The sequence below is a fragment of the Eulemur rufifrons genome, chromosome 13, assembly GCF_041146395.1.
Source record: "Eulemur rufifrons isolate Redbay chromosome 13, OSU_ERuf_1, whole genome shotgun sequence".
Taxonomy (NCBI): domain Eukaryota; kingdom Metazoa; phylum Chordata; class Mammalia; order Primates; family Lemuridae; genus Eulemur; species Eulemur rufifrons.
The window spans coordinates 12,091,857-12,110,238 of NC_090995.1; the positions used below are offsets into that span (position 1 = coordinate 12,091,857).

Consider the following 18,382-nt stretch of genomic DNA (forward strand, 5'->3'; position numbering starts at 1 on the left):
TTACAAATAATTGTTGTATGTAGCGATTAATATATTAAAAGATAATGAAGCCATACTTCAAAGTCACAATTTAGGAGACATGTCATCACTCCTGCCTACTGCCACCCGAATTCCTAATAGCGCTCAATATTTTACTAGCGGTATCTTGTTTTAAAGCTTCTATCTCATTAAGCTTGTTTATGTCTGCCATCTGACAAGTCACTCAGGAAAAACTAGCTGGATCAATGATTTGAGGACATAATAAAGGATTTTTCCTAGAAACCACCTAAGAGGTAGACTTTTTTCTTTTTTTTTTTTTCTTTTATTGAGACAGAGTCTTGCTTTGTTGCCCAGGCTAGAGTGAGTGCCGTGGCGTCAGCCTACCTCACAGCAACCTCAAACTCCTGGGCTCAAGCAATCCTCCTGCCTCAGTCTTCCGAGTAGCTGGGACTACAGGCATGCACCACCATGCCCGGCTAGTTTTTTTTGTTTTTAGTTGTCTGGCTAATTTTTTCTATTTTTAGTAGAGACAGGGTCTTGCTCTTGCTCAGGCTGTTCTTGAACTCCTGACCTCAAGCGATCCTCTTGCCTCGGCCTCCCAAAATGCTAGGATTACAGGCGTGAGCCACCACACCCAGCCAGAGGTAGACTTTTAAGGAATACTTTTCCTTCGACTTCTAGCTGGCTTCCTATAAAATAAGAATCAGCCAAGAAATGAGATAGCAAAACTAGGTTACTGTTGGATAGTCTCTTGAATAATTACCTATATATTTGAAGGCAGTATTACTAATTTTGTTTGAGCTCTTATAATGATCAAAGGGACTAACAAAAAAGTTATATGACAAAAACAAATAGCTGACCAGAAAAGCAGAATGTTGCTAAAGATGAAGCTATTCTTAGGCATAACATTTTGGAGTTAGAAGGCCCTTGGGAATTTAGTCCAAGCATCTCATTTTTGAATAAAGGAGCTTTGGGAGCAAAGAAGTAATTGACTAAACCATAGAACTTGTTGAGAACGGAGTTAACAAGAAGGATCGGAAACTAGATGTCATGGTTCATATACTGGTGATTTCATATTGAAATATTGACTGATAAATAAAACATTTAAATATCTTATATGAGGCACACTAAGTAACTCAAGGCTGGAGTAAGACCTTTGAGTGAGACAGCAGTTTTTTAAAATTTTGATTTATAACAAATCAGTTTAGCTCTATACCACATTTAGCCGCAGATGCTTAGCAAATACATCTAGAGAAATAGCATGAATTTTTGTTTCCTCCAAAAAAGAGACAGTGTGGTCTGTGATGTATAAGTGAATATTGGACTGGAAGTGGGAAGAATTGTGTTCTGAACCTTACTCTGCCACTATGTAACTGTGTTGTCCTTGATTCATTGCACAACTTCTCCAGGTCTCGGTTTCTTCACCAGTAAAATGAAGAAGCTGAATGAGAATGGTCCATAGAAACCAGCTTTAAATGACTGTATTTTTCATGGGGGTGTGGTTTTTTTTGTTGTTGTTTTGGTTTGGTTTGGTTTTTTTTTTTTTTTTTTGAGGCTGGGTCTTGCTTTTCCACCCAGGCCAGAGTGCAGTGGCACAGTCATAGCTCATTGCAGCCTAGAGCTCCTGGGCTTAGGTGATATTTGTCACCATATCCAGCTAATTTATTTTATTTGTATAAATGAGGTCTCTGTTGCCCAAGCTGGTATTGAACTCCTGGCTTCAAGCCGTCTTCCCGCCTCGGTCTCCCAAAGTGCTGGGATCATAGGCGTGAGCCACTGTGCCTGGGCTTCATGGATTTTTAATAGCAAATTTTATCTATTTTAAATAAAGTGTTACGTGTTCCATTATTAAATAATAAGTAAGGCAACAAGTTGAGATAAAATCGGTAGAAAATGAAGGACTCATGATGCTGAGTCAGTTTGTATTCTGAACACAAACTGAGTTTTCTTTTTCTCTCCTTCATCACAGGTATAATACTTCTGCACGTCTGCTTCAGGAAGAAGGTGCCTGCCGTTTCTATTGTTTTTACGCAGGTTCATGCCAGCCCAGAACAAAGAATCAGGTCAGTTTCAGGATTGCTTTATCTGTTGAAAAAGGAGGCGGGAACAGAATCACGGTTGTCTTTCCTGCGTCACTGCGTAATAGCAGGACCACCGAACTGCGATTCGAAAGAGCTGGGTTTCATCCTTCACCACTGACGGCTGGGTCAACGTGGGCAAGCCTTTTCTCCTTGTTGGCTTCTAGTTTTCTGCACCAGCAATGAGGTTCATGAGACTCAATTGTCTTCAGTTTCAATTCTGGCTTTAAATTATTACTGCTTTTATCTTAGGTACCTATAGAGGCTAAAACCATATTTGTAAAGCATCGTTTCCTCTTTTTTTTTCCCTAGAAAAATCTAGTATTTTTAAAGCACAGGATTATTTGGAGGACTTTAATGTATTATATCGTGGTTACTTTGACTAGTTTAAACGACAAACTATGTTGTGAGGCACTTGAGAGTACTGTGGCTGCCCAGTTGCCTTAGTTTCAGTGTTTTATTTTACTTCGTTGTTACTGAAAAGTTTATTTTTTACATGAAGTTACAAATTTTCCAACAATGTTGTTCAGCTTTAGAGAGGATACCTTTTTGCCCATGTTTTTTATTGGTTTCGAGTGACCCAATTCAAATTAGTTTAACTGAAAAGCAGTGATCAGACTTCGGGGAGCGTCCCAGGAGACAGCACGGGACCCGAGGACAGGAACGCAGCCGGACTGCACAATGAGAACCCGGGACCCAGACACAATCGGGTTTCCTGCAGGCTCGCAGCAGAGCGCCTCTCCTCGGCACGCCGCTCTCATTCTTCCCTGTCTCTCTGGAAACTGGCTATCATCACGTTTCCATTCTTTGTGATGGGAACCCTGGTTGCCGCTGCCTCCCAGGCTTTCTGTCTGACACTCCAGACTCCCGAGGAAAGGCTAATTCTTAAGTATCCTACCCTGGAGTTCCCAGCACAGACTCTGCTTCTTAAATCAGATGTCCCTGGACAAGCTGTAGCTTAGGGCACGGTCATTTTAAAACTTGACATCGGCTTTCTTTGTTTCGAAGGCTGTTCTCTGAAGTGGATCCAACTTATTCCTACTAACATGCAGATAGATAGTAACAGTGTAGTAGTATTCCTTCCGGTTGTACAGTAGTGGCCCCTCTTGTCCTAGGGAGATAGGTTCCGTGACCCCCAGTGGATGCCTGGACCCCACCCAGCACTGAACCCTGTATAGACGGTTTTTTCTCTGTACATACATACCTATGGTAGAGTTTAATTTATAAATTAGGTATAGCAGGAGATTAATGACAGTAATAATAAAATAGATCAACTATAACAATACACTGCAATGAAAGTTATGTAGTCTTTCTCTTTCTCTCTCAATATCTTACATTCCTATACCGCAGGTAACTGAAACCGTGGAAGTGGAACTGTGGATAAGGGGAACTACTGTATTTGCATTTTAATTGGGATCAAAGGTTAAGCTAAAGCTGTATTTCCCAAACTGTGTACAAATGAAATCCTAGGTTCCCATATATAAAAAAGAATAATACAAGTGCAAGAAAAGTATTAGAATTTGAAGGGCAGGGTTTTAGGGTTCAGGGAGTGGAAAAAAATAAGAACCCGTGTTAGTGTGGTTAGAGGAAGAGGGCAGATAGATAAGTAAATGTGTATTTCTAAGGTAGCAGTGTTACAAAAAATGGATAAAGGAAGCAAAAGGAAAGCTTTTTTATTTGTCTTTTTGAGAAAAAAAGGTATGAATGTAGGCGACAGCTTTAGTCCTCGCTCAGCTACCAGCTACGGTGTCGGGTAAATTCCCTCTTCTCTGTGCATCTCTGTTTATTCGAATCCTGGCATTGCTACTGAACACCTGGAGTCACTTCAACTTGGGGACATCAGTTTCTTCATCTTACAAATGGAGTTGATGACAGTGGCAGCTCATGGGGTTGTTATGAAGAATTAATGTACACTAAGTGTTCATAATAGTTCCTGGTTCCTCTTCCTCCTCGTCCTCCTCATCATCATCATCAAATTTTAAAGTGAGTAGACTGTGTGATTGCAGGGGTCCCAGCTCACTGAAACTCTGTGATCCTAAGATTTTCTGCTGTGGACTAATATTATCTGGATATCTCCTTACATCCTTCATGGAGACTAATTTTGGTATTGATAAAAATTACCTTGAATTATGTATACATTGTTACCTATTGCTGTGTACATTAGTTTGTTAGGGCTGCCGTAACAAAGCACCCCAAACTAGGTGGCTTAAACAACAGAAATTTATTGTCTCACTGTCTGGAGGCTGGACGTCTGAAATCAAGGAGTTGCAGAGGGGGTTCCTTCCAAGGCCTGTGTGGGAAGGATTTGTTCCAGGCCTTTTTTCTGGGCTGATAGATGCCCATCTTTCCTGTCTCTCCACCTCATCTTCCCTTTGTGCTGTCTTTATCCAGATTTCTAAGGACACTGGTCACACTGGATTAGGGCCCGCCCTAATGACCTAACTTGATTACCTCTGTAAAGATCCTGTTTTCAAATAATGTCACATTTTGAGGTCCTGGGGGTTAAGATTTCAACATGAATTTGGGGGGCGGGAGACACAATGCACCCTATAGCACTACATAACAAATCACCGCAAAACTTAGCAGCTTAAAACAACAAACATCTGTTTTTGTTGCTCAAGAATCTGGGCATTGCTTAGCTGGGTCCTAGCACAGGATCTCTGGCACAGCTGCACTCGGTGTGTCTGCTAGGGCTGTGGTCTCATCCCGAGGTCCTGGGGGAGGAGGGTGTGCGTCCAGTCCACTTGCACAGTTACGGGCAGCATTTAGTTCTAGGCTTGTTGTTGGGCCAAGGGTGTGAGCCATTTGCCAGAAGGCTACCTCAGTTCCTTGCCATGTGAGCTGCTTCCCTGGGGCAGCTCACACCCTGGCAGCAACTTCCAGTAGAACAAGCAAGAGAGGGTAAGCAAGGTGGAAGGCACACTGCTTTGGGAATGTAATCTCAAAGGTGGCATCTCTTCATTGTTTCCATATTCTGTTGATCAGGAGTGAGTCGCTAGGTCCAGCCCACACTCAGGGAGAGGGGATTACACGAGGACATGGATACCAGGAGGTGGGATCATTGGGGGCCATCTTTGAAGCTGTCTACTACAGCATATAAGAATGGAGAGAGAAGAAAATACGCCAAGTGGGAAAATACAGAAAGCATTTAATATTATTCAGAAAGCTTAGTCTTAAACTTTAAAGAGAGGTTCATCACCCCTGTGCGGTACAGCTTTATAAACAGAAAGTACTCCACCCTTACAAAAAGAGAAATATAACTTCTATCTCCATTTCCTTTTTTAAAAACTACAATATAGCAAAGGAGAGTATATTCCGTTTTTTTAAAAAATCAAAATCAGTTATTTTTTGGTCCTATGTAGAATTCTTCAAGTGGTACATGACTTTTCACTTAGCTAAGTTATTAAAATGATATTTCACATAAAATATACAGAAGTGTAACCTGATTTCCCTTAAAAAAAAAAAAAAACAGTAAGAGGTCTTTGGTTATTAAGATTACTTTAATTTTAGGCCGGGCATGGTGGCTCACATCTGTAATCATAGCACTCTGGGAGGCAAAGTGGGAGGATCGCTTGAGGTCAGGAGTTAAAGACCAGCCTGAGAAAGAACAAGACCCATCTCTACTAAAAATAGAAAAATTGGCCAGGTATGGTGGCACGTACCTATAGTCCCAGCTAGTTGGGATGCTGAGGCAGGAGGATCTCTTGAGCCCAGGAGTCTGAGGTTGCAGTGAGCTATGATGACGCCACTGCACTTCAGCTAGGACCACAGAGCAAGACTCGGCCCCCACCCCCCCAAAAAAGATTAATCAACTTTTTTGTGATCACTTTCTACAGCTAAGGTATTATTAAGTATTAGGAGTTATCCATTTGTGTGAGAGTATTTAATACTCCAAACTGGCTAAGGATACTGGCCAATTACGGTTACTTTTACAGAATGTAGTGATATAATCATATATACTGCATTTACCAGCTAGTAGTTATAACCATTTACACTGATAGAAAAATACTTGATGTTTTAGGCAGGGTTTTCCAGAGAGACAGAACTGATAGGGTGTATATTGAGAGAGATACATATGAGAAGGGATTTGTTAGGAGCATTGGCTTGCTTGACTGTGGAGGCTGAGAAGTCCCAGTACAGTCTGTCTGGAAGCTGGAGAACCAGGGAAGCCAGTAGCAAGACTCAGTTCCAGTCCAAAGCCCTTAGAACCAAGGACGCCAATAGCATAACTCTCAGTCCAGGGCCTACGACCCAGGAGTCTAAGGTAGAGGGAGGGGAGGGGAGGGAATGGGGTTGCTGTGAGTCCCAGAGTCACCTGGAGTTCTCATATTCAAGGACAGGAGAAGAACGGCATCCTGTCTCTGGAGGAGAGAGTGAATATCCCTCTCTCTGCCTTGTTTGTTCCATCCAGGACCCCAGCTGCTTGGATGGTGCCTGTTCACATTGACAGTGGATGTTCCCCACTGAATCCACCTACTCATGTGTCTCCTTCAGAAACGTCCTTACCTTCACAGACACACCTGGGGCAGCCCAATCATTCTGATCAAAGGCCAACCACCTGGGCTTCCCTTTCAGCAAAAGAATGGGCTCAGGGTTTCCCCAAGCATTGAGAATAATCACCGTTTCACCAGCTATCTGGGTATCCCTTAATCCAGTCACATGAACACTCGAAGTCGACCACCTCTCCCACTTGGAAACTGTTTTTATGTGGGTTCTTTTTGCAATCCTTGTTATGGAAGGCGGCATAGATGTATTTCTGGAAGTGAGATTTGACCTAGTTGGCATTATCTGTACGAGTTAATCTATAGGGAGGGGTGTGTGTGTGTGTGTGTGTTTGTGTTTAACACCTGGAATAACATTTTCTTCCGTAAATTTAGTCTAAGAAAATCTCAAGTTCATTGAGAAAAGATTGCTTTTAAAAACTGTTAGAATAGATACAGCATGTACTTCTCAAGCATATGATTAGATGATTGGCTTTTACATGTAGTTTAATTACAATTATTTTTGAATTAATATAAACAGCACACATTTTAATAAACAATGAACAAGCAGCCCGTTATTTGAAATGATGAGACTTATTTTTAACTCACTAGGTTTGGAAATTTTACTGTACAGAAAATAAATGAGCATCAGTGTAATAGGATTTCCATGTGGTGAGCTTTTCTACTTGTTGGCAGGATTTAGTTTAGTAGAAACAACACATTAATTTAAGATTTTTTTTTGATACACATATAATGGACTGGAGGATGCTTTCTCATTTTTCAACAAATGGTAATTTTTTTTCCTTAGGAAAAAACTGTCTTGCATTGATTATGGCAAAGAGGGTGTTAGGATACTGTGTTACCAGGATATTGAGCTGAGAGTTTTGTTTGTAATATGCCACCTTTTTGTTATGAAAACTTCTGCAACTGGATAGATTTATGACTTGATTTTAGGCTTTAGACTCTATGAGGAAAAGGAAAATGTTTTATGGCTTTGAAAAATGTCACCCAGAAATGAAAATATGTGTAGAATATATTCTTTCTAAAAACATATATTGAGAGAGTTAAAAAAAAAAGTTCAGGGAAGGGAACTCAAGAAAATATAAGTGGGCAAATATGTTTAATGTGAAGTTTAACTTGCAAAGCACAAAAAGTTTTTATAATCAGGAAAAAAATGCAAAATAAAATAAGATTAGTAAATAGAGTTTTAGGATTTTAAAATTTAATTCAGTTTTCTTTTATTTCAAGAAATGATACTCAAAATTTAGGATTTAGAAGCACTGTCATTTTAATCATTACTGTATCTCATGTCATGAAACTTTTTTCCTTTTTCTTTCGGTTTATTGAATAAAGCTTGCAGACATTCCCACATCATTGAATTGATTTTTAGCCCTGAGTATCCCTTAGTTGGCACTTGTTTTGAGGACATATTATGCATCAGTCTTTATTAACACTATGATGAAAAATGTAAACAGTGTTAAAAAGCAGAGATGAGAGTGGAAAACTGTAGTGTAATAAATGTTTTGGTTAAGGTCTCAACCTTAATCATATTTTCTGGTTGAAATTATGGTATCATTGCTTATAGCTATTTTCCCTGTAACAGATTTCCTAACCTCCTCTTATTTCTTCATCTGTAAAATGGGTTCATTAATAGTATTTAATAGAAGTATCAAAGGATTAAATGCTTGCAAAGGGCTTAATACTGTGCCTGGCACATAGTAAGTACAAGCTAAATCTATGTTAGCTGTCATTTGTTACAAGCATCAACCTTGGTCATTTTTACTTCTGAATTTTTAAAGATTGGAATATAAACAAAATAATGTTTACAGCTAATGCTAATACATGTCCTTCAGTGTTTAGTTGATCGATTACATATTTTATTAGCATTTTGACTTTAATTTTACACTTGATCTTAGCCAAAAGGTGGAGAAGCGATGTCAACTTTATTGTTGAAGAATAAAGTTTGCATGAAAGGATGTGAGTTTAGAGGCATCACTTAAATTATTGACTTGAAGGAAGAAGAAAAAGGAAATAGAGAAATAAGTATGCTCCTTTTGCTTAGGAGGTCTGAGAAAGTATTTTGTAGGAACTAAATAAATTTTAAAAATTGGTAACACTAAGATATACTAAGTTTTTATTTTCTTTTTAAACTGTGTTAACCGCTAGCCACGTTCTTCTATTTTTTCTTTTGTTTTTACATAGGAGAAAATGGTGGGGAGAAGGGAATGCCTGTTTTCTTCATAGGCTTGTAAAGGTGGAGCCATTACCGGTGGTTCTGTGAGGTGGGGGTGCCTCAGTTTTATGAAGATCTCTATTAAAAGGCATCTCGACACGTGTTAATCTGGTTGTGAGATGACTGTGGCCACTTAGTAGCATCCTAAGAAAGCTAAAGCCCCTCTTGTAGAAAAAGGATCTATGCTAAAGTTAAGGGAAATAGGAATTGAGGAGAAAGTCTCTGTTCATGAACATTTTGCCTCTAATTTGGTCATATATCAGCTTTACCTTTGCCTAAACACTTTTTTTTGTGCTTTATAAATGAAAAGGAAGAAGGCCACTGTTCTCATTAAAAGTTTATAATTTGAAAGTGTTAGACAATATAAATAATATAAAAGAAAGGAAATGGAAGAAAAATCTGAAATACAAACTCTCAAGTTGTTTATTACCTTCTTGTGTATATTAGGGGAGGAACCTCAAAAAGCCTAGCCTATGATGGTATTTTGAAAGTAAAGATTCAGTATTTTTTGATTGAATGAAGGATTTTTGGTAAGAGGTCAATGTTCTGAGTTAAAATGTGACTTTAAGAATTATCTGATTTCAAAACATACAAGGAAGAAAGTACAGATTCTTTTTCATTTTTCTTTGCTCTCTTTTAAACCTAATCTTTTTGGATTTTCTTATAAAAATTAGGATATTTTGATTCTTTTCCCCTCTAAATAGCTCAAATTATTTATAATAGTCTCCCTCCCCCCTTCCACCTTCATTTCTTCTTTTTTTTTCTTCCACATAATCTTTGACTTTTCAATTTGGTTCTCTTATATTTGGTCTAACTACATGTTTTGTAGGAAGCAAATTATATATCATGTGTTTATGATGCAAGAATTGTTATTCTCCTTAATAGTATCTCTAGCTGTTTCTTAACTATATAATTGCCTAGTCCAAAACATGTTTCAAAGTCCTGTAGGAATGAATTTTTGTAGTCATCTCTGAGCCAGTCATGGTTCAAAATTCAAACTTTTTGAGATCACAGTTAAGATTCGGTTTATTTTTAAAAACCTTCACCTTTCTTTCAACATCAGTAGATAATCCTAATGCTTTGCTGTTCCTGAGAAGGCATTTAGGAATAAAAGCTTTCTTTTGTGGTAAGGAGTTGTTGAAGGAAAGCCATTACAAAATTTTATCAGAAAGCGAGCTATCTCTCAAGAAAGAACCCTCATGGTTTATTGTTGTGGGGGTCCTACTATAGATTTAGGTAGTCTAGGAGTTTAGAGTTTGTTTTTGTTTTTTAAAATACGGGTTTATCTTTTTTTCTTTTTACATTTTTAAAAACCAAAACATTTATTGCATGACTAATTGTTGAAATTCTTAAGATGAACTGGATGTTTGTTGCAACAGCTGCCCTCTTGGGTTTAGGTGTTTCCTTCACGGGATCCCTGCCTGAATCTGCGGTACGCAGTTTTTGGATGCCTCATCTGACCAGGCCGGGTGGTGTTTTGTCTCTGAGCCCCGGCACTCCAGTCACACTTTCTCTTGCACTTGCCAGGGTAGCCGCGTTGGCCACAGGTCGCCTTTTGAAGGGGGGAAGCCTGGGAGCCACGGCAGCAGCACAGTGTATGCATCTTCCTGTGCCTCTTTCCAAATGATGACAGTCCCTTCGTCATCTCGCTTCTGTGGCCCAGAGCAAAGAGAAAAAATGGGTTTATCTTTCTCTCTCCAATTTTTTGGATCATACGTTGTTGTGTTTTCCATTTTCTGCACCTGCTAAAGAAAGGCATATTCAAGAAATTCAGTTTTATAATGTCCCAGATATATTTGAAATGTATCCCTTTTACTTGAATAATAGTTAATGATCATTATAATGAAAATAATATTAATGGCAGCCAACATTTACTGTTTCCTAGGTTTTTTTTAAACATATTGCATCATGTATTTTCCCTAACAGTCCTGTGAGATAGATTCTATTATTATTATTCTAATTTTATGCTGTTAGAAACAGGCAGGAGAAGTAACTTGCCCATGGTCACAGGATTAGGAAATGACAAGGCCAGGATTCCAATCCAGGAGTCTGGCTCCAGGGCTCCTGCCTTTAACTGCTCTGCTATTCTGCCTCTCTGATACGTGAAGAAAAACATCATTTCTTTCTTTCTTTTTTTTTTTTTTTCTCCTAAAAGGACATAAAGCATTTTTACATTTTCTATTTGAATTTGTGTTTGAAGATGATAGCCTGAGAATGTGCGTTATATTAAACACAGTTTTCAAACATTTTATCCTGTTGCTGAGAAAATACATACTAATAAAAAAATTTGGACCAGAATGATTTGTTCTGTCTTCTCAGGTGACCGCTGTATAAAGTTAACATCCTATTTTGAGGAAGAATCTATTAATTTGTAATTGACTCCCAGGCTTTGCTGTGTCCTAATCATATTTTTGGTATTTAATACATTAATTTAACTCATTTGTTTCCTTTGGAAGTTCATTCTGCATGTATATAGATGTCCATATTTACCTTTTTTTTTGAAAGTTGTTTTGAGAACATTTATCCCAGTGCCAAATATTGTAGACTCAATCAAGTACAGGAAGTACAGCCAGGCTTCTGGGGGAACTGAATATTTTTAGGTGCCTGTTCTCCCTTTCTTTTTCTGTTGTTGCCTGTACTCTTTTGTTTGTTTTGTTTTGCTCGATGGTTTTCTCTGCTTTCTTACCATTGTACAGTGTCAATCGTGAGTGTTAAGTTCAGCTAGCCTGCAGCCCCCATAGGTAGTTATCTTGGTTATGATAGTCTAAATTCTAACTTGCTAGGAGAGAGAATTTATTTGGCTCACAATATGAAGAAGGTCCAACACTGTGCAGTCAGCTATTGTTGGAAGAGCCCAGTTATGTGTTCACGATAGAGTTGCCTTTTCAGTTATCAGGGAAAGGGTAGGGAACGGGCTATATGCAGGAAGAAAATCAGTATCTTTAGTACAGTTAGTAAAGAAAACCATTGTCCACAAACAACCTTTTGGAATTTTAAGTTTTGATACATTTTGAGGTTATTAATTTGAATTAGCCCTTTGCTTTTTCTTGCCTTTGTGGATGTTGGGATTTTTGTGGCAAACCTATTTTCATAGCTCTTAGTTTATGAGTTTGGAATGAGAATATTTTTTAAGTCTAATAGAGTGGAGAATGATGTGTGAACCTGAGTGAATGAATTTTTTAGTCATATGTTATAACTGTATTTTAAATTTCTCTAAAGTGTATTCCAGCAAAAAAAATGTATGGTGACTGTAGTTATCTTTTTAACTTCTTTAGGTTCACTGTACTTGCCTTTCTGTGTGCTTTGCCTAAGGCCTGAGTCTCAAAATGGTTGGGACTTTTAAGAATTAAAAAAAGTCCCTACTACAGAATTCATAGAAAAGAGTATCTGTCAGATTGTGTAAGGTATATGTAAATAATTCACAGGTTTTATGAAAATATAATTTTCTTCTTTATCTTTTGTCTACCTTGATAAGATACTCAGGTAGAGACTATAAAACATGGTTTAAGGAAAGATTTATGCAGTACAACCACAATTTTTATTTTTGGTAACATGGGAGAATTATATGGTTTTATACTTGAAGTATTGGTGATATAACATGCAATTATTTATGGAAGAAAAAGAAAGTAGAGTCATAATTTTGTGTATCCTTCGAACCTGGTAAGGATGGAAACTCATTGTAAGATTTAGCACTTTGCAGACCAGTGGGAAGTTTTTTATTCCTGCTTTATCAAGAATACTATAGCAGAACTAGTATTCTTGTTCTGTATCAAGAATACTAGACATCTAAAAACCAGTGGAGACTGTCCAATGTTTCCCTCACCCCACCTTTTTAATCCGAACTTTGTATTTTGAAATATTAAACATACAGAAAAATTTAATGAATAATACAGTGAACATTGAACCACCTTCAACCTTGACTCAACAATTACCAACATTTTGCCACACACATTCTCATTGTGTGTATGTACATTTCAGGGAAGGGGCGTGGCATTGCTGAACCATTTGAAAGTAATTTCAGACCTTATGACAGTTCACCCGTAAATACTTTAGTACGCATCTCCTAGAAATAAGGACATTCTTCTATATGACCACTATATTATTACCGTATGTAAGAAAATAACGATAATCCCATCTTGCCATTTTAAATCCAGTCCATATCTAAATTCTCCAATTGTCCCCAAAATTTCTTTTATAGATTTTTTTCAAACAACATTACATTTGTTTGTGTCTCTTTATTCCTTTAAAATCTTGATTAGCTTTCTTTTTCATGCTTTTTTTTTTTTTTTTTTTGGAGACAGGGTCTCATTCTGTTTCCTGGGCTAGAGTGCAGTGGCATCATCACAGCTCACTGCAATCTCAAACTCCTCTGGGCTGTAGCGATCATCCTGCTTCAGCTTCTCAAGTAGCTGAGACTACAGGAACGCACCACCACGCCCAGCTAATTTCTTCTATTTTTAGTAGAGACAGGGTCTCGCTCTTGCTCAGGCTGGTCTTGAACTCCTGAGTTTGAGCAATTCCCCTTCCTCTGCCTCCCAGAGTGCTAGAGTACAGGTGTGAGCCACCACTCCTGGCCTCTTCCTTTCTTTTTTAATTATACTGATTTTTTGAAGAGTCCAGACCATTTTCTCGTAGAAATCCACATTCTCCGTTTGTTTCTTCCTGGTGTCTGCCCAGTGAAGTTGGAAAATATTCGTGACATGGGAGCAGGAAGCCCCATGAGATATTAAAAAAAAAAAAACAAAAAAAACTTCCCAGGGAATTGGATAGTGACTTAGAAGTAGTTATTTCTTGGCTGAGGTTAAAAAATGAGAACAATTAAGAGTGATTTCTTTCAGGTTAGTGAAGCAGCAGTTGGGAATAGAATGGGAAAAGAGATTAAAGGGAATGCTCTGGCAGTGAGGCATGATAATAGGTGAGTTACTTAATAAAGAGGGAGGAGGGTTGGAGACTCACGGTCCTCAAAAGCTAGAGGGTTAGATGCCCACTCTCTTTTGGCTGAATGGTGCCTTTGGGTTTTCTGCTCTGACTGTGGGAGGCATAGTGAGCCCACGTCAGTTGAATTGCCATTGGAAAAGCAAAAGAGGTTGTGTGCATTGAACCTTTTGTAAGCATGTTACGGAGTTTCCTATGGAAGCACTCATGGAATATTAATAAATTGTACTTTTTGCAAATTTTTCTAGAGCAAATTTGCAGCCATGATCTTACACTTTGGCTGTGTCTACCTTGTAATGATTATATAGGTACTGTAGTGGGAAGAATTTCAGAATCAGATCTTGGGTTGAAATCCTATTCCTACCACATACTAGCTGAACAACTTTGTTCAAGCACCTTAACCTCTGATTCTGTTTCCTCGTTTGTGAGGATGAAGCAGCCTAGTGTAGGGGAAAGAACAGAGAGGCTTTGGAGTCAGGCAGACCCGATTCTAAAGCCTGGGTCTTCTGGTTCCTAGCATGTGGCCTTGGGCTGCTTAACTTCCTTTACTCTCAGAGTTCTCTTTTGTAAAAGTAGGATTTATAATACCTACTTCATGTGACTGTTGTCAGTATTAGAGAGACAGCTCGTGTAAAACGCTGAGTGTGGAGCCTGGCATATGGTAGGTTCTTGGCAAATGTTAGTTTTCTTCCCACGGGGTTATCGTCAGGGTCAAATTAAATAAATGGTCAGATAAATGTGGAGTGCCTTTCTAAGGAATAAAGTCCTACACAGAAAATTTAGCCAGTGCCTAGGAAATAGAACATGAATATAAAGCCATGTGCTTATTTCCATTCATTTTACATTGTAGAAATCTCTGCAATGATGGTGTCCTAGGAAATATTGTAAATGCTAGAAAATAACATTTCAGAAATCTGCTTTTAAGAAAATAGAACTAACAGTTAAGTATTAAAATGTTGCAATTACTTACACTTTTTTGGTATAGAAAATGATGCCTTTGATTTCTCAGGGCTGTGCACTAAAATCAGTGACCTGTGTGAGTGAGTGTATTTACAGCCTGAATGCTTTCCCTTTGGATGTAGTTTGGAGGAATTTGTTTTATTTACAAAAAATTTTATAAAAACAAAAATAAGCTAATCACAGTTTTTGCAGTTTGACAATAGAGAAAATAATATTTAATTTATAGGGTCAGCGGTCATTATTCTGTTTCCCAATTAGAATTTTTATCTTTGATGCTTGGGACACGGTGTTTGGAACCAGCTGCTAAGAATATCTGTTAGCATTACAGATTAGTAGGGACGTCGTTAAGAATCTGATTTTCTTTTCCCCTGTAGGGGAGGCAGAATTTCAACTCTATCCTCCTAGGGTACTGGCTGGGCCCAAGAATTAAATTGACATAAGACAGATTGATGAGAGACAAAAATAGAAATATATTTAATACAAGTTTTATGTGGCTCAGGAGCCCTCATAAAGAAATGAAGACCCAAGGAAGCAGTGAAAGTCAAACACACACTGAAATGGACAAAGAACAGTGAATTGTGAAAATGTGATGAGGCACAGGGGGCTTGGGCTAGGACAGTCCATTGGGTAGAGAAGTGGCCAGGAAGGTAAGAAGGATTGGTGTTGTAGGACTTGTTTGTATGGACTTCCTTTGGCCTTAATGTTTTATTCTTGATGATAAGAATGCTGTTTTCCTTCTAGCATAGAGAGGACATCTTTCACATGGGAATTTCATCCTCTGCTTTAAGAAACAGCACAAAAGGTCAGAATGATCTTCCTGTACCTGCTGTTTTTCAAATGCCTTTAACTGAAATAATATGCCAGAATGGAATATTTTGGGTGACATGTTCTTAACTCCTTCACCCCAAAAGGTTAAGATCACCCTCATGATTTATAAAACCTTAGACAAACTGCCTTTGTAAGCTCAAAGATCTCTCTGCACGTTCCCCAGCTAAATAGGAGATCGGTGAAACACTTCGATTTTTAGCTGTTAGTATCTTTTAATTCTATAAGCAGTATGTGTGGAGAGTAAATTAAATAACTTTGTTGCCTATAAATTTTTTTGCTGTTCTTTCAGCCCTATATTTATTAGTACATGCTTAGATCTATAGAAATCCAACGGAAAAGCCCATCTATAAACTGAGTTGATCTTTGAGCCTTTACTCTCTCCCCACCCACATGCTCACACATACACACTCATGCTTAATATTTTAAAATTAAAGTTTGAAGGACAAGTGTTATCTGTTGTGAAAAAACTAAATGAATGTGATGATTAAAACTTTTTGTGAGGAGAGAAGGCCATACTATGATTTATTTAATCCTCATTACTTCTGTTTAGTTTGTTTTCTTTTCCTTTTATAAACTGGAACACAACTAGAAGAAGCAAGCTTTTTGTCCTGAGAAGCTAAATCGTTTAGTAAGACACTTTAATGTGTATCTTGTCATCTGTTGTATATTATAGTCTTAGCGTGAAATATAGAGATGTTTATATTTATTAAATATTTTATTTTTTTGTGCAGCTTGAAGTTATCATGAAAGATACTTGAACCTTTTACTGATATCTAAAATCTAGAGGTATAGGTGTACAAGTAGGATCCTAAAATTCAGATATAGATATATATTGTATTAGTTATATAATGTATAATATATAATATTGTATAACATGTAATATACATATGTTTTATATATATGTAGTTGTATGTGCAGTAATGTATAATTATATATTGATGCCTTGAACTGGAAAATTAAAAATCTGAAAGTGAAAGTTTTAGAAACATGGTTCCATGTTTGCTTAAAAATATTTTGCAGTACTTGTAGAGTACACTTTGATTATGAATAGTACTATTTTCAAGTAGCTTTTGATAAAATGCCAGATTTTGATAAAGACATAAAAAAAGAACTTTTCTCTGATTATGTTGAGCTTGCTATTCCATTAGCAATAATTGAGAAAGGGCTAGTTAATTAAAATGTTGACATTTTAATACTGGGCAAATCTCTACTATGAAATCCTAGAGGATAGACTTTTCTTCTTTCTTTCCCTTCCGTTTACTTTTTCCTTCTCTACTTTCAGTTGTCTACCTTTCCACTTCCTTCCCTTCTCTTCTGCTTCCTTTTTTTCCCCTTCCCTTCCTTCCTTTTAATGACCTTCTCTCCCAGAGTTTTTATCTCATGTTATTTGTATAGGAGTCACTGAACATGTTGCTAATAGCAGCTACTTTAAGATTGGGTCCAAGAAGGCTCCTGCAGTTGTTTTATGACTAAATCAATTACGTAATACTAACTTTTAAGTCTCTGGGCAATAATTTTTGCTTCTTTGGTTCTCAGGATCCAAAGTAATATATTTTATCCTTGTCGCCGTTTTTTAAGTTGATCCATTAAGTTCTTTCCTAACTATATTTAGGTCCACTTAAGAAATATAGAGAGTGACACGGTCAGATTTCATTTGGGGGTGGGCACTCTGTGGCAGCATGTAGAGTGATTTACGGCCAAGACCAGAGGAAGGGTGATCATTAGTAGATTGTAGCAAGTAAATCAGATGAGAGATGCTAAGTGATTAGGTCCGAAACCAATTTGGTATGACTGGAGGAAAAAAGGACATGTACATGAAATTCCCTTAGGAAATTATCCTTTTGAATGTGGGAGTTGTAGGAAAGGAAGGAAATGAATTGAAACCTAGTGTAATCTAGGTTAGCTCTAAAGTTTCTAGCAGGATGGCTGGTTGACACTAGGCCTGTTCAGCTGTGTAGGAATTACAGAAGAAAGAACACATATTAGAGAGAAAGATACTGTGTTAGCTTCTGAACATAATGATTTTTTGGGGGGAACATAATTTCAAACTTAAAGTTGCAAAGAACGTCCATGTTTCCAGATTCATCTGTTGTTAGCCTTTTGTCCCAAAAGCTTTATTGCGCTGTATGTGAATGTTTGTGTGTGTATATTTATAAATGCACAAGCATGCACATATATATATATTCTTTTCATTGAGCCATTTGAGAGTTGCATTGAATATATCATAGCCCTTTAGTCCTAAATACCTTAGTGTAGATTTCCAAGAATAAGGATCATCTCTTGCATTAACAGTCTGAAAGCTTCAGTAGACTTAACAATTGTTACATTACTTTACCGATCATTTTCTGATTTTTTCAGCTGACTAAATAATTGTTCTTCATAGCAATTTTCTTCCCCTCCAATACAGGAATTAGTCTGTAACCATATATTGCATTTAGATGTCACGTCTTTTTAGTATCCTTTAATCTGGAATAGTTCTTCAAGCTTTATCATTTATTACATGGACATTTCAGACATTTCAAAGTATGCAGCCATCCTCCCTCTCCCATTTTTGAACAATGCATTCCTTGTTTTTGGTTTGTTTGATGTTGCCTTTTGATAAGATTTCAGGTTATGCATTGCTGAATGGAATGTTACGTAAGGGATGTGTCTGTCTTAGCATTTTACATCTGGAAGTACACAATGTCCTGCACCTCATTTGTGATATAAATTTTGACCATCAGTTTCATCGTCTTAATTTTCCATGATATAGTTTCTGTGTGTCCTTTGCAATTAATAAGCAATCTGTGGGGAGGGAGACACTTCAAGACAATTAAAATATACTGCTTTTCATAAAATTTCATCACCTGTATGTAGCATCCATTGATGATACTTGTTCGATTCAGTCT

General features: G+C 37.6%; 1 protein-coding gene and 1 pseudogene across 1 annotated transcript in view; one reads left to right on the top strand and one right to left on the bottom strand.

The window, feature by feature from the left end:
* Positions 1–1,966: 1,966 nt before the first annotated feature.
* WDFY3 (WD repeat and FYVE domain containing 3) overlaps positions 1,967–18,382 on the top strand; it is a 191,163-nt gene continuing 174,747 nt past the window's right edge. The window contains exon 1 of the mRNA XM_069485368.1: positions 1,967–2,042. The gene's annotated coding sequence lies outside the window, so the exon portion shown is untranslated. The remainder of the gene's footprint in view (positions 2,043–18,382) is intronic.
* Positions 10,165–10,416, bottom strand: LOC138394007 (large ribosomal subunit protein eL37 pseudogene; annotated as a pseudogene).